This window comes from Protopterus annectens, chromosome 1.part1 (assembly GCF_019279795.1).
Source record: "Protopterus annectens isolate FY-2018-M chromosome 1.part1, PAN1.0, whole genome shotgun sequence".
NCBI classification, from domain to species: Eukaryota; Metazoa; Chordata; order Ceratodontiformes; family Protopteridae; genus Protopterus; species Protopterus annectens.
In genome coordinates this window covers 767,841,852-767,859,432 of record NC_056726.1, presented here as the reverse complement: position 1 = coordinate 767,859,432, position 17,581 = coordinate 767,841,852, and the positions used below count along the sequence as shown (strand labels likewise).

At 41.1% G+C, this 17,581-nt stretch overlaps 1 protein-coding gene across 1 annotated transcript in view; it reads right to left on the bottom strand.

Moving 5' to 3' along the window:
* UBAP2 (ubiquitin associated protein 2) overlaps positions 1-17,581 on the bottom strand; it is a 2,620,504-nt gene that overhangs the window by 700,799 nt on the left and 1,902,124 nt on the right. The window lies entirely within an intron of this gene.

Here is a 17,581-nt window from a genome sequence, read left to right as displayed (position 1 = left end):
ACAATTTAAGGCCCTTATAGCCAAGGTAGCAGATGTGTAAACCTTTTTTCCCCGCATCTATCCAGTGCCCTAGAATCTCTGTCAGAGGGGGTAGGATTTTATTGCAGTGGAAGCCTTAACTCCTTTGGGACCCTGTGAAATAGTCTCTGGGTCTGCAGCAGGGTTTTTAAAAAGAAATTTATGAGAGTCAGGAACCCTGTAATATCTGTCACGCTTAACAGGAGCTGGAGATAAGGAGTCAGGGTTAAGACTAGACTCCGAAAACACAATCTACAATATCTAACAGGTGGAATGGCTAGTGGCCTGTATTGAGGTAGTAAAAGGAAATCCCCGAGCCTCTTTTTAGATTCTGAAAAATCTTGGCTCTTCCAGTGGAAATGCTCCCTCATGGTATGCAAGGTTTCCCCAAATGAATAGTCCTCTGGAGGAGAAGCTGAAGGTATAGATTCTTCACCATCAGGATCCTCATGGGGGAAAGAGAATATTCCTGATCAGAAGAGGAATCAGAAGAAATAGAAACCTGATCTGAAGATTCATAATCAGTCTCTTGCCTAGGCGGATGGGAACCCCTGATCAAGGTAATTAAGTCTTCGGCCATTTTGAGCATCTGTTTTTTTAATGGGCATACAGGCCTGTCCGTGTGGCTCTTGAGTTTGTTTCTTTGCTTTAGAAGGTGCTTTAGTCTTTGGCCTTTGAAGCTGAGGATGGTTTAATGTAAATATGCTTAGGTCTGAATACACCCTCAGAAGCCGGTGCCTAAGCTGCGCCGGACCCATCTGAAGGAATACTATCCGAGACTCCAATACCTTGAGTTTACAGCGGCATGGCTGACTCCATGTGGGAGTCGGTAGCGGCCTGCGACTCTAAAGTACCGGGCGTCAGGGGCTGAGAAAGCGCCTCACTGAGAACCGGCGACTGGCTTAGGAGAAGTTTCATCGGTTTTGGGCCTCGGTTGTCTATCTCTCTCCTTTTCTTTGCATTTTTGTGAACTCCGGTAGTCGGATGGCTATCCGATGACATTTCTGGATAATTAAACCGGCGTCCAGAATAGTTTAAAGCAAAATCATACAGACGCTTAATAGTGCGTTGGTTAAATCTAGCACAAAACCGACAACCAGCCACGTTGTGATCAGGGCCTAGGCAAGGAATACAGTAAGAATGAAAGTCCTTATGAGGCATTTGCTTTCCTCAACAAATACAATTATTAACTTTTTCTGACATCGGTCTGGAGCAAGAAAAAAGTTTCCCCAATGGGGTACTTAGCTTTATTGAAGACTTCGGATCTGAAACTCGAACACGAAAATCTCAGGAGTCGGCAGACCAGCACTTGCGAACTGCTTCTGCTTCGGGCACAGAGCGGCAAGAAAGACTAAAGAAAATGGCGTCGGCCGCATCTTTTATACCCCTGACAACCTAACATCAGGGAAGGGGCGACAGCAGCTGACGCAGGACCCAGGACTTTGGAATTCATGCCGACTGATCAAGGTAATTAAATCCTCAGCCATTTTGATCATCTGTTTTTTAGGCATAGGGGCCTGAGCACGTGGCTCATGCGTAGTTTTTTTAGACATAGATGTTTTTGAGGCCGGCGTCGGTTTAATATAAAAATGTTGAAGCCTGAACACACCCTCAGAAGCCGGTGCCTGCTCAGCGGCTCCGGACCCATCTAAGTGAGAGACATCCGCGGGTTCAATACTCTGAGAATCTTATGGCATACCGGACTCCGAATGAGTCTCGGTAGAGGCCTGCGACTCAAAAGTACAGGTATCAGGGGCTGCGAAAGTGCCTCACTTAGTACCAGCGAACTGGCGACTGGCTTAGGAGAAGCTTCGTCGTCTGTTTTGGACCTTGACGGTCTCTCGTCTTTTTCTTTGTGTTTTTTGTGAACTCCGGTAGTCAGATTGCTAACAGACATTTCAGGATAATTAAATCTTGAACCAAAATATTTAGAAGTAAAAATATACCGACACTTAATAGTGCATTGGTTAAATCTAGCACAAAACCGACAGCAAGGCACGTTGTGATCTGGGCCTAGGCAAGGAATAGAGTACAAATGAAAATCCTTATGAGGTATTTGCTTCCTACAAGTAATGCAATTATTAACTTTTAATGACATCGGTAAGGAGCAAAAAAAGTTTCCCCAACGGGGTACTTGGCTTTAGTTTGAAAACTTACAGATTCTGAAACTCGAATACGAAAATTTCACGAGTCGGCCGACCGGCACTTGCGAACTGCTTCGGCTTCAGGCATCGTGGGGCAAGAAAGACGGAATAAAATGGCTTCGGGGCAACCTGCCCACAGATTACCCAAATGTAATGACTGCAACAGTGAAACACGAAGAACATCTGTTTCATGAGGGGGGCAAGAAAAGATGGGAGACTGAGCTTGAATTGTTATGGAGAAGCAAGACAGACCTTTGTCAAAAAAGCTGACCAAATAAGCTAGAATGACCAGAATCCTGGCAAGATGAGGATTTTGTGTTTTTTGCCAACACCAACGGGAGAATCTTTTCCATTTAGTGAAGTTAAGACTTCCTTGTGCTACATCTTCTGGCTTCTGAATATCCTGGACCTGCCTGTTCAGGTGAGGGATTCTTTCATGAAGCTGAGGTATCCTCCATGCTGATAGTTCGAGGATCTGCAGGTTGGGGTATACAATCTTGCCCTGGTCCTGTGTCAGGTCCATTCTCTGTGGCAGCTGCAATCATTCAGCTCTGATTATGCTGAGCAGCAAAGGGTACCAGTGCTGTCTGGGCCACTCTTAGGCTATTAGTATTACTCTTGTCCCCTTTTACTTTTAGCAGTATCCTGGAGAGTAGAGGAATTGGAGTGAATGCATTAAAGAAAGAGGCCTGTCCAATATAAAGAGAAAGCATCTGTCTTCCAGGATGACTTCGACACACACAAGGGTCCTTTTGTTCGTTTTGAGTGGGCACCATTTTCACTACAAAGTGTTGCCATTTGGACTTTCATCTGAGCCCAGTGCGTTTCCCAAGGAATTGGCCAAAGCCTCACAAAAGGATCTCTGGGCACTCTCAACAGCGTTACTAGTTCCTGTTGGCACCATTTCAGTACTGCCTGGAAGAGTCCCTGGAGTGCGCATTTCTGGGGCTGCAGTACAGTAATCTTATTTCAGAGAATTGCCTTCACTGTTTTGGATCTGCACACTCTTCAGTCATTGTTACCTAGGGAAAGGGACCAGGAAGTCATGAAACTGCCAGTCTGAGTGAGAACACACCAAAGGATCAAACACCGAATCTTCCTGCAACTTTTAGGCTTGATGAGAGTCATAACCTTCATGGCACCATTTCATATCTGAGAATACAAATGTTATCCACCAATTTCAAAGTTAACTGTTCATGCTTGCCGTCAGACCTGTCCTAGGATCAGGTGACAGATGTTTTAGTGGTGGGGTGAAGTGTTCACATTGCCTCTGCCATAATTTGTGGGAGTGGGTTTCTCTTGAGATAGGGCTCTGCACTAGAGTAAACTGGAGTTACACACAGTTCTCATGACCCTAAAGGCCTTGGAGAGAAAAAACTACTGCTTCAAGGGGCTCAGATAATTCATTCCAATAACTAGTCTTTCATGGGATACCTAAAGACATAAAAGGGCAAGAGGTCATGCCCCCAAGTGCAGAAGAAATGTGCATCTATCAATGGGCCACAGACAAAAGCACCTCTCACTCAGCTGTAAACTTCCTAAGTGATTGATATAGGTATCCTAAGACAGTGTAGCAACTGCCTCATGTACATGGCCAATCATCTACTACTACCACCTAGGTACACAATTTGAGAGAGATGCAATTACATTAAGGATCTAGAGTCTATGCTCTCTCACTCACAAGTCAGTATATCTGGCACTGAGGTGGTGGTCAACACAATCACACCTCAATCACCACCCACAACTACACACACCCACATATGTAAAGTTTCTCAACAAAAACAAACCCAAACAAATGAGACCTCAGAGGCAAAAAACATGCACACAAACTCCACAACCCTCCACACCACATACCATGCATATCACAACTAAGGCTTAACCATAAACCCAACATATTAGTCATAGGAGATTCCATTGTGAGACACACAGATGTACCTCTTACCAGTTTGGATAAGGAGAAAGTCGTGGTTAGTTGTTTGTGAGGTGCCAGAATCCTCCATATAACATATGCATTCAAATCTCTCAACAGGTACTGTTATGACTCTGTCATAGTCCATGTTGTAGTGAACAACTTGAGACGTACCTCCCTGGACTATATATGAAGAGACATGACTGAGCTGCCTGAATGTGTGTCACAGGGCAAGTATGTCTCTAGCCTTAAGCAGCATTCTACTGTCACCCAGAATGATGCCTCAATACAAACAGAAAATGAGTGAGTTAACTGGCTTAGTCATTCCAAGGAGATCCAGTACCAGACAGCCTGGGAAGATATGATCGACAAACCATGATGCTTTTCTAGAGATGGCCTGCACCTGTCTCATTTGGGCTTCAGGCAAAGGCTCTTGCCTCCCCATAGTGCCTTTTTTAGGAAAAGTCATCAGGTCGACACTAACATAAAAATTTCAAAAGAACACAAATTAAAGGTCATGCTGCTAACCACTAGGAGTCTAAACATGAAATTGCACTCACTGCAAGCATTCTTAACTCGGAAAGGTGCTGACATTTGTACAGTCACAGAAATCAGGTTCAAAACTAAGGAGAGCATCCTAGCCTTAGCCGGTTACTCATCCTATTATACATTCAGACCCCAAACTGTGCGCAGCAAAGCCAAAGGAGGTGGAGTTTCAACATACATTAAAGACACACACCTCCAGGCTAGTCAAACAGTATGACACACAGGAGACAATCCAGGTGCAGCTAACAGTTGACAAGACCCCTATTCAAATCATAGCTAGCTACAGGCCCCCAAATTTGACTGAGGATGCCCACTCCACATACCTGGACCTCTTTGAATATATCAAGATTCAACCCTTTACCCTGATCCTAGGTGACTGACTATTCAACCACAGAGTGGAAAAACTACTCATGCCTAAACACATATGCCTAGAGACTCCTCCACTTTATCAATGCAAATACCTTGGAACAGCTAGTAGATATCCCCACAAGAGGTGAAATATCTTAGACTTGGTATTAACCAATATGAGTAACCACTGCAGCACCCCCTACAGTATAATCCCCCCTGGTTAAGATCCGACCATAAAGCGGTCACTTTCAAAGTCACCATCTTCCCTGACCCCCCCCCCCCCCATCTAGCTATGGTCAAACAAAAAAACTTTTCCAAAGCTGATTACAACCTCTTGAGGGATGATATACACAGCTTCACAGCCCTCTCCCCCTCTGTAGGAACTGGCAACAATGTCCAAATCTACACCAAAGTACTATGCAAGCATTTATATAGATGCATGGAATCAAGCAAAAATGTGTAATCCAAGTGGAATAAGCCGATAAACCAGCGAAGCTATAATACACCTCTATTTGTCAATTCAGCAAAACGAAACGATCCAAAACACACACAAAAAAATATACAAATCAAATAAAACGATAAAAACGATTAAGCGCTTTCATCCACTATATCGTGGACTTCATCAGAATCAGATACAATCATTGAATGATTCATTTTATAACCTTTTTGGCGCCAACTTCTTATAAGAATTTAAAGCCATATTCATCATATTTTTTCTACAGCACATTACCTTTCTGACAATTCATAGTTCAAGTAAACTTTAGTATGCAGTGAGCTCCTAACAAACATTGCCTATATTAAAATAATAAATATTTTAAAATCCCTTTAATATCCTATCAACCTTATAATAAATTTGTTGTTTAAAACATCAAAATACAATGATATATATTATAATATATTAAAACCAGACATATGAAATTCCATTAATTTTTATATATAACCATATGTATAGGCTGAATACTAAAGTGCGCTTGTGCATAGTAAAATGTAAATACATATATGGATAAATATGAAAAATGTAAAAAATATATAACCTAGGTGTATAAGTATTATATAATTTTGAATGTGTGTATAAATACTTTAATATATTAATACATTCCATAAATATAATATCTTCTAACCTATTCTATGACATATGAAATAAAATTGTAAATGTTAAATATAATACCATGAAATTATGAAATAAAAACTATTATAATTAATAATAGTGTATGTTCTAGCTCATATTGTTTAGTATATAATAAATGTAATGAATTATAATAAATTAATGGCAGAGTTATGAAAAGTATCACTCCATATCCTATTACTAAAGGGAAATTCATTATCACAATATAACATAGAGCACATAAAGTACTTTATGTTGAGAATGGTCTTGATATATGTTCGTTTAATCCTGGCTTTGTGGAAGCATCAGTGAGTATTTGCCATTTTGCCTCTCTAACTGCTATATAAGCCTTAAGATTACCTCCTCAAATATTATAATTCACACGTTCTAAAATTGCAAACTTGAAATAATGTCTATTATCAGTCTCTTGTATATGTCGACTTAAAGCACTGCTACTATCTTTCTTTTTGACTGCATATAAATGTTCATAAATTCGCCTTCTAAATTTTCGTTCGGTTTTACCAATATAGTAACAATTGCATAGTTAGCATTTAGCTAAATATACAATATTCATGGTTTTGCAATTGCCATTTGCAAATGTTACTCTAGTCCTATTTATGTTATCCAAGACCAAATTTACATCTTCATTGATGACTTTGCAATACTGACAACTTCCACATTTCCTAGTTCCTCGATTATTTCCTTTGTCCCTAATCTGACCTGTGTTTTTTTCCAAAAGGGACTTCAAATTCATTCCCATTTTATATACAAAAATAGGTGACTCACCCAATACTTCCCTTAAATCAGTGTCATTAAAAGATACATTCCAATATTTTTTCACCATTTCTTTAATATAGTTTGCCTGTGGGGTGTAGTATATAATACATGCCCTATTGTACCCTTTGGCTTCATTCTGTACTGTTGTATTACTAAAACTAGGACGTCCTAAGACAGGGAAGTATTTAATCCCCCATTGTTCAATCACATACGTTTTAACTTCTTTTATTAGATATTCAGGGTACCCCCCTTGTCTATAAATAATTTGCTAATATATTCCATTTCCTCTATCATTTCATTTTCCTTTGAAGTCATTCGTGCTGCCCGAATGCATTGCCCCTTGAAGATGCTTTTTTTCATTTTCAAGGGGTGAAAACTCGTATATTCTAAGTAATTATTTGAAAATGTATTTTTTTCTATAAATACGGGAAAAGAAACCATTGTTAGTACTAGACACAAGTATCTAAATATGAAATTCCTATTCTACTATAATTGTATGTAAATTTTAGGAACTGACTTGTTTTATTCAATTATTTTACAAATTCATCCAAAATCTTTTCTTGTCCTTCCCATAAGATAAATATATCGTCTAGGAACCTTGTGTACAATTTAATATATTTATAGTATTGACTTTTAAATACATTTTCCTTTTTCCAATCCAAAAGGACTAGGTTGGCGAAAATCGGGGCGCAAGCAGCCCCCATAGCTACGCCTCTAGTCTGCCTATAATACTTTCCTTCATAATAGATGTAATTATGGTCCAATATAATGCTCATCAGTTCCAAAATTACCTTACTTTTCTCCCAATCAAGAGTGGAATACTCATATATACTGTTGCTGAAACTTTGCAATCCCTGTTCCTTAGGGATACAAGAAAATAAGTCTATTACCATCAATGGTCACATAAATCAACTCCTTCTTCCAAATATCTTTTGTCAATAGCCCCAAAAAACATCCATGAGTCCTTTATTAAATGGGGGACCCTTGTGTAAATATGTTTTAAGCATTTATCAATAACTTGTCCCATACGAAATGTCTTGGAACGACTACCCGATATAATAGGTCTGAAAGGTGGGTCAAGTGTGTTTTTGTGTATTTTAGGCACTCCAACTATAGTTGCCATAATGGAGTGATCCACTTTCATAAAGTTGTACAAATTGATGTTAATTCTTTCATCGATTAACATATCTTCTAGATACATGTTGATATGTCTGTATCCTATGTTAATCTGATTTAAGGAGATGTTATCATAATTGCCTGAATCAACCAATATGTTAAACATTTTGTTGACATATACATTAATATCATATAATACAACGCCTCCACCCTTGTCTGGCTTCATAACTCTTACTGTTCTATCGTTCATAAGTTGTTGTAGTAATAAGACCTCCTCGTCTTTTAAATTGTTATATATTTCTATCTCCCTTTGTTCTATTTTTTAACAGATATAAGTCTCAAGATTAATTTCTCAAAAAGGGAGACTTGTGGGTGTGAGGGTGGTATAAAAGTACTGTTTTTCTTTAAATCACTCTTTTCTTTCTCTCTAGTACCTTCCTTAAAATATATAGCTAAATTTAATTTTCTAGTATATTTTTTAATATCAATAACACTGTCAACAACCCTAAAATTCATATTAGGCACATACTTCAAGCCTTTAGAGAAAAGTGAAAAAAATTCCTTTCCGATTGTTAAATCAGTGTAATTAAATATATTAAATCCATTGAATTGGTGCACAACTGGTTTAACCTGTGTTTCCCCCTCCTTATTTGATTGATTCGGCTCTCTTGCCTTGTAGTTTTGTACATGTTGCCACATCCTTCCCTACCACCTTCGTTATCTCCAATTCTGATTGTTCCAATACTTCTGTGTTCCTCTTCTCCCATTCCCTCCCCATTTCCAATTTCTCTGTGGATACATGTTCAAGTCCTGATCGTTGCCCCCCTGAAAATCCTGATTTACATAATTATTGTAGGATTCCCTATAGGTGTTGTTATTACTAGTATAATTCCTATCATAAGATTTCATCTGATATTTGTAACTTTTTTGTTGGGGATCTAAATTCCACTCATATACCTTTCCTTCCTTATATACTCTTATATCCCTCTCTATTTTTTTACCTTTCCTTTCCATAATGCTATTAGCTTTCTTGTCCGCTTCCAAGAACTGTTTATGATATAAATTCTCCCACTGATCAAAAACTAAATCTTTGGTTATATTTTTATTCAAAATCTCTGCCATTTCTATATATTTACGTAACTTCTCATCATTCTTTTTCAGTAACAATTTCATATAATCAATACCAAATCGGTTAAACAAATTCTCAAATTCTTTACAATTGCTGTCATTTAAATCAATGCCTATAGGTTTCTTAAAAAATCTTAGTCCCTTAGGGACAATATTCATAGTAATACATTTATTCAAATAGGCATCATCGATTTTAATGCCTCTTACAAAACCTATATATTTACCCAAAACATAAATATTTTGCTTCAATGTTCCTTGTTTGTATTCAACACACATTTTACTTGAAATTTCTCTACTCTTAGCATTATCAAAACATATGTCTACAGCCAAAAAGTCATCCAATTGTCCTCTGATGCCATTATTACAATTATTGTTGCAAGTGTCTTTGATCGCTGAACTATTAGCTCTAGGACTAGAGCTTTGTTGTTTAGTTTTAGTAGTAATATTCGTACTACCAGTAATGGCAGAAGAAAAAGTTTTACCTGCCATCACACGCTTTGGTTTTGTACCAGTGCGTTTGGATTCGTCTGCATTATCCAAATTGTACAAGAAGTCAAAAGTAAAGTCTCTTTCTGTTAACTTGCTGTTGTCCTGCGTCTTAATACGCAAGTCTATACCCTTACTTTGTTGCTTGTTAGAACACACTGAACGCTGCGCGTTCGGAATATCAGAATGTCAGGAATACCAGACAGGACACAATCATCCACTGCAAGGAAGAGTAAACCTGTACGGTGGACATCTGCAATAAATAAACTATATAACAAAAGGAAAAAAAATGCTGTCCAGGACCAAGGAGGAGCAGGTGCCCAATTGGAAGCAATCTCTCCTTAGCCTGAACAAGCAAATAAGAGCCCTAGTAAAATCCTCTAAAGCCAACTTCAAATCTAAATTGGCCACATCTACTACAATCAATCAAAAGGCCTTCATTACATATGTCCGCTATCTCAAAGGAAACCAGATCTCTTCAGAACTGGTGGTCAAGGACACCACATACACAAATGCTGTAGATACAGCCAACCTACTGGGTGACAGATTCAGTGAAAACTTCACCCCTCTGTCCCACCATCAGTAAATCAGGACATCCTCAGTACCCGACCCCCTTCCCCTTTATCTCTAGGGAACAAGTCATTACTGCCCTCTTAAAGGCAAAAAAACACAACCTCCATGGGACCCGATAACATCCCAGGCTGCATCCTACATGAACTCATGCATGAACTTGCAGCACCTTTAGGCACCCTATTCAACCAAAGCCTGAGTACTGGCTTTGCCCTAGCCGAATGGAGGACCGCCACGGTCATCCCTTTACACAAAGGTGGAGCATCCACCAATCCAGGAAATCACAGACCCACTAGCCTGATCTGCAAGGCCATGGAATAGATCATGGACCTCATTAACAGGAACATTGGGAACCTCCAAACACTTAACCCCACACAGTTTGGCTTTGTCAAAGGGGGGGGGGGGGTCATGTCTGTTCAATCTTTTCAACTTCTTTGAGACCGTCACCAATGCCATGGACAAGGGGAAGACGGTGCACACCACCTATCTTTACCCTGGCCAAAGCCTTCGACACTATTCCCCACTTGGTCATAATAGATAAACTCTCTTAACTATGCATCAATCCATATTTTACCAGATGGGTGGCAAACCAGCTCATTGATAGAACCCATCTAATCAAAACAGGGGAAGCCACCTCAAGCAGTAGATCCGTACCAAGTGGCATACCCCAAGGATCGGTCTTGGGGCCTCTTATTTGGGCTATACTTCTCTGAGGTGCAAGTCAAAACAAGTGGGCTATGGCTGACCAAGTCTGCAGATGACTGCAAGCTGGCAGCAGTCATCAATTCCCCAAGTGATGTAGACACCCACCAAGAAGGTCTCGCCCAAACAGATGAATGGTGCCAAAATATGGACTCAAGCTGAATGCCAAAAAATGCATCATCATCCCCTCTGGGGAGAGTGACATCCCTTCATATTATCACATTAATAACAATGTCCTAAGCAAGCAATCAGTCGTGAGGGATTTGGGCACCCAGGTTTATAGCAACCTGACTTTTGGCCACCATGTTGCTTCTGTTGTACAGAAAGCTTTCTACATGGCCCACCTCATAAGTAAGGGTATCTCATCCAGGGACAAGGAGGTCATAACGTCCCTGTATTCTTCCCTTATCAGGCCAATTATTGAGTAAAATGCCCCCTTTGGGATGTACCTCACAAAAACACATGCAGCGGCTGGAGAGACCACAAAGGTTCCTCACCAGGAGAATCCAGGGCCTCAAGCATCCTTGACTTCAACCTGGTTTGTGACATCAGTAGAACTTGTTGGCGGGACAGATTTATGTCCCAGAGACTCCCCCCATCTGTGGAATAGACTCCTTCTACAGGTCAAGCAGAATACCTCATTATCCCTTTTAAGAGCAACCTGGATAACTGGATGGGAAACAGAAAATACATCCCTGGGATTCCATCTGTGCCCCTGTTAGACACGGGCTTTCGGTGCTGACTTGTTTAAACATGGGCTAACCTCTTGGCTAGGCTTATAAGGGCCTCAGGGCCAATAGCCTAGTAACTTCCTATAAGGGTAAATTTGGACACTTATGCAGCAGGCTATCAGTGAAGACCCTGGGAACAGTAGACAAGCCAAAGGGCAGAACACAGAATTGACGGTGTCTGGCACCTGCTCTGAAGTAAAAATCCAAATAGCAGCGTTGAAACAACCAAGAATCAATCAACAGCAAAACGCTATTGTCTGGATACTCTAGTAGAAAGCACAAGTCCAGCAAACAATAACACTACCAGTTTAATGAAAAATAAAATATAAGTTGCAAAACTTCATTAACACATTCGATTAAGCGCTTTCATCCACTGCAGTGTGGACTTCTTCAGAATAACCTTAATTAATAAATTAACTCTAACAGCAACAGTGGTCCCACTCCACAAAGGTGGTGCCACAATAGACCCCGGACACTATCGCCCTATAAGCCTGACTAGCCTGGTCTGCAAAGCTATGGAGCGTATCATCATGGAACTCAAAGACAATGGGAACCTCCAAACACTGGATCTTACCCAATTTGGCTTTAAGGGCAGATCTTGCCTCTTGAACCTGGTCGACTTCTTTGAAACAGTCACCAAGGCCATAGATGAAGGGAAGGTAGTCCACACAGCCTACCTGCACCTCGCAAAAGACTTCGACACAATACCCCACTCCGGCATCATAAATAAGCTCACCAGCTTAAATATCAACCCCTATGTCACAAGATGGGTTGCAAACTGGCTCAGGGATAGAACCCACATGGTCAGAATTGCAGGTGCCCTGTCAGACTCTAAACCAGTTACAAGTGGCGTCCCACAAGGCTCAGTCCTGGGACCTCTCTTGTTCGGTATATATTTCTCTGAGGTACAGGCTAACACGGGAGGACTATAGCTGACCAAGTTCGCAGATGACTGCAAACTGGGTGACATAGTCGACTCGCCGACTGACACAAGCATTCTCCAAAAGGGGGTCTCAGACACGGATAACTGGTGCTAGAGCCATGGCCTAAAGCTAAAATGCCAAAAAGTGCATAGTCATCCCCTTTGGGAAAAACAAAGTGCCCACAAATTACCACATAGGTGGCAATCCATTAAGTACGGAAGAAGTAATTAGGGATTTGGGGACTCAAGTAGTGGTTAGAAAGACCTTCTATATAGCTCACCTTATCACGAAAGGGTTCACATCTAGATCAAGAGAGGTCATTGTGCCCCTCTACTCATCAGGCGCATAATTGAATACAATGCCCCATTTCGGATGTACCTTACCAGACACCTGCAGCAACTGGAAAGATCCCAAAAGTACCTCACCAAGAGGATCAAGGGACTCAAACAGATGCCCTACGCAGTTAGGCTAAAGAAACTCCAGCTCTACTCAGAGACAATCTGTGCCTGACGTATAAAGCCATGTCCAAACCAGAATTAATGGACATGCTCCACCTCAGGAAATCCAAATCCCTTAGAGCTACACGCTCCAGGGACTTGAACCTCAGCACAGAAATAAATAGGACATGCTGGAGGGACAGATTCATATCCCAGAAGCTCCCCTCACTCTGGAACAAAATCCCAATCCATGTTAGGCAGAGCTCCTTAATGACCCTCTTCAAGAGAAATCTTGACGAGTGGATGGGAGATCGTAGGTTTACCCCTGGGATCTCTTCTGTGTCCCTACTACACAGAGGCACAGTAAACTAACCTTAAAAGGGCTATCTTTTGTGACCTACTATACAGAGGCACAGTCAACTAATCTAAAAGGGTGGCGAAAGCCAAACACACTCTGGCTAGGCTTATAAATGCCCTAGGGCAGATGGCCTAGTATCAACCTATGAACCTATTTATACACTTTTTAGCACCAAATTGACCAATGTTGTTCAATTAAAAAGTCTTTCCTTAAAAAGACATACACTATTTAAAAACAATTTAAAAAAACTAATGTTATTCCTAAAATAGTGACTTGTCAAGTAAAGCTATCATAACTCATGATACTGGCTATACCTAAACATACTGAATCTAAAAAAACATTATAATGTTTATACTATGTTCATTTATATTGTATTTCAAATACATATAACTAGTGTAGAAAAGCTATAAGCTTGCATGTGACCATCTATGCTTACTGTTTATATAATACATATATGAGCAAATGAACATAGTATAAACATTATAATTTTTTTTCAGATTCAGTATGTTTAGGTATAGCCAGTATCATTAGTTATGATAGCTTTACTTGGCAAGTCACTATTTTAGGAATAACATTAGCTTTTTTTAAATTGTTTTTAAATAGTGCATGCCTTTTTAAAGACAGACTTTTTAATTGAACAACCTTAGCCAATTTGGCACCAAAAAGTGTATAAATAGAGTTAATTTATTAATTAAGGTTATTATGAAGAAGTCCACACTGCAGTGGATGAAAGCGCTTAATCAAATGTGTTAATGAAGTTTTGCAACTTATATTTTATTTTTCATTAAACTGGTAGTATTATTGTTTGCTGGACTTGTGCTTTCCACTAGAGTATCCAGACAATACCGTTTTGCTGTTGACTTACCTGCTCTTAAGTGTAAGAAGCCTCTGTGTGATTCCTCTATGGTAATATACAGGTATGCGTCTTAGATCCAGGGTAACCATGAAAGCATTTGGAAAGATAATAGGCAGAGGTTTGTGAAGGGTTAGCATCTTAAATTCTGGAATCCGTATGAGCTGGTTGAGACTAGACACATCCAGCATTGGCTGTAAAATGCCTTCTTTTCTGGGTACCAGGAAGAGTCTGAAGTAAAATTATCTTCCTTTTAAGTGTTCTGGTACTGGTTCCACAGAGCCCTGAGTGCATGGCAACTCTATCTGGGTCAATGCCTCTATTCTTTTGTTTGGAGGAATGCCTGGGAAGCCTGAAGTTTCAAGGGTTGCATGAATTTGAGTTTGTAACCCTTTGATATTATGTTTAGCATCCACTGGTCTGTAACAATGAGAGCCCAGTTTTTGTGGAATAGTGATAGTCTTCCCTACTAGCCTGGGAGAAGGGGGATTGGGGAGGGAAGAGAGAGGACAGGGGGTTGGGAGTACCACTGACGAGTCATTGTTGCTCCCTGCCAGAGACCTGTGGTCTTGAACCCCCTGGCCTAATTGGTCTTGAATGCCATTGCCTGGGCCTCTGGTGCTGTCTCTGGCTCCTTTCCCCACATGGCTTGCTTTGCCTAGCCTTATACTTGGCAGGAAAAGACCAGTGTTTAGTAAGGCAGCTTCTGCTGAAACGTGGATGCTGGACTTGAATTCCTTAAAAGTCTGCATGGACTTGGCCTTATCTTTCATTTTCCTGAGTAAAGCCTCAGCCCTGATGCCAAAGAGAAAGTCCTTGCCCAAAGGGATGTCCAGGAGGTTGGATATGACATGCTCTGGAAGGGATCCCTCAGTCACGCATGCCTTCTGATGACAAAACTTACAGCTGCAGCCCTACTAGAAGTTTTCATAGATCAAAGCCACAGTGCAAGGAGTGCTGTGCTACCTGAGAACAGGAATTACAAAGGCCCAATAGCTCTTTAGAGAATCTTGTTCTCTATGCCCATCAGTTTCTGCTTCATCTGATCCAGAATAGTTTTGTGGTAATTAACCACGTGAAACTGGCAATTCAAGGGCCTCAGTAGTGAGGGGTAGCAGATTTGTAAACCTTTTTGCCAAATGCAAGACCCTACTTTCTTTACCTGTGGGCTAGGAGTTTTTGGAAGAAATAGCTTTGGCTCCCTTAGGGCCATGGTTCACAAACTCAGGCTGCTACATATGTTTCTTGAAAAGATGCGTGTATGAATCGAGAATCCTACAAAACTGGTCAGGCTTTCTAGGATCAGGAGGCAGGAAGGCTAGTTTTAAAGAGGAGTCCTGAAATAAATCGTCCACTACATCTAAATCAGAAGGAACAGCGAGGGGTTTGTGTTCAGGGAGGTTAAGAAATTTCCCATTTCTTTTCGTTGATTGAGGATGGATTCAAGCTTCCTACGGGAAGTGTTCCCTTCAAGGTGTGCAAGGTTTCCCCAAAGAAAATATCCTGAAGATGGGGAGACTGAAGCCAGGTTCTCCACCGAGTCTGAATCACCAATGGAAACACCTTCAAAGGTAGAGTTCTCCTAGTCAAAATCATCACCTGACTCAAAGGGGAAGAAAGGTCTTCTGGCTGGGTTTCTTTTACCTGGGGAGGCTGTCTAAATCTAATTAGAGAGATTGGGTCTTCAGCCAGTCTCACAAGATCCTGTTGGTAAGCTTGAGAATAGGAGCCGGTAGGCCTAAAGTGGCACTGGGTAGGAATTCCTTTTTTGTGAGTGGTCTTATGCTGAAGTCAAATGGGGAACTTGTGCCTAGTTCCTGCAGATGAAAAACTGCTGCAATGTCCTGGTGATGTAAAAAGCTGCTGTTAGTCTTAACTCGGTCGTCTGAAGCCAGGGCCTGTAAGCAGTCCCAGACTCGAACAAAGAGCTGTGTCCTACAACTTAAAAAGATGTCGAGGGACCAGAAGGCATATCTGACTCCGAACGAGTCTTGATAGGGTCCTGCACTACCAACATTTTTGAGAAAGGGGCCTGCAAAAGCACCTCTCCTTCAGAGATAACAAGCCTAGGAGGACTGGCTGACAGCAAGCGGGCTTCATTTGAGGCCCTAAGCCTGGGGTGATTATTTCTATTTTTCATCTAGGGATACCTACTCTGGATCAACTGATGGATGCCAAAGTTTGTAAAGGTCTGATGACTCACTAAGGTGTCTAGCTAGAATCTCAGTCCTATGCCTAATGGTCCTGCTATTAACACGGCTTAGAAACGGCAGTTTGGAACGTAGTGTTCCGGACTCAAGTAAGTCACACAAAAGGAGTGGAAGTGCTGGTGTAGAATCCGTTTACCACAGTGGAAACAATTATTAATTTTCTTTGACATTAATCAAAAGATACACAAAAGGATTCCCAATGGAGTACTTTGCTTTTCAAAGTCTTCTTCTCTGGTGCAAACTGACGGACAGTGACTGGTACACTCTGCTTCGGGCTCAGATGGCAAGAAAGAACTGAGGGTATGGCACTGGCCGACTTCCCTTATACCCATGTATAGTGACATCAGGTAGGACATCAGTCAGTCCTGGAAGAGGGAAATTTTTCTCTGGTAGTCAGGCCAGCCAAAGGCTTCCACGGTGGGAAATCCAAATAGTGAAACACGAAGAACAGATAGGTTTCCCAGATTTCTTATTTTCTGTAAAAGCCTCTCCACCCATGTGAAGAAGAGTTCCTCCTATCCATATTTAACCGAAACTTGGACCAATGGATGGGGCAATCAGAAATTCACCCCAGTCTGGCTCCTATGTATCTGATGGACAAAGGCAATCAGTAAATCACCCCCTATAGAAATCAAATTTGTGGGTCAAACGTGGGTAGCACATCTAGGCTTACAACGGCACTGGTCATTAGCCTCGTATACTCCTATGAACCTATGAGCACTACATGGTGGGACACAGGGCAAAATGTAAACAACTTTCCCTGACAAGCATCTGACAATGGGAGGTGGCAAAACAAAACTCTAGGTTTGACAGTAGCCTATGGGCACATACAGGACTTAATGTGCTCCATATGAAACAAATGTCTGTGCGCTCAAAACTCAGGAAATGAAGCATTCAAACCCTGGAGGACTCTCAATGTATTACATCAGGGAAGCACATTCCCTACAACTTTCTCAGTTACCAGCCAGTAACAGCTGTAACCTTTATTACTCAGTAACTATATGCAACTAAAATGGCAGACTTTGGCACAGAGATTTTGCCTGAAGCCAGGCATCCTGCTCTCTTGCCTTCACTTCCCTCTCAGCCTGCAGAAAGGCCACATAACAACCACTGAAAAAGCCTCTCTGCAGCTATCCTGTTAGCACTGAGGTATACTTGGAGTGATTAATGGAAAAACTGAAACTCTGGTGATTTGACAAGGCTGCAGGTTATACCCTCTT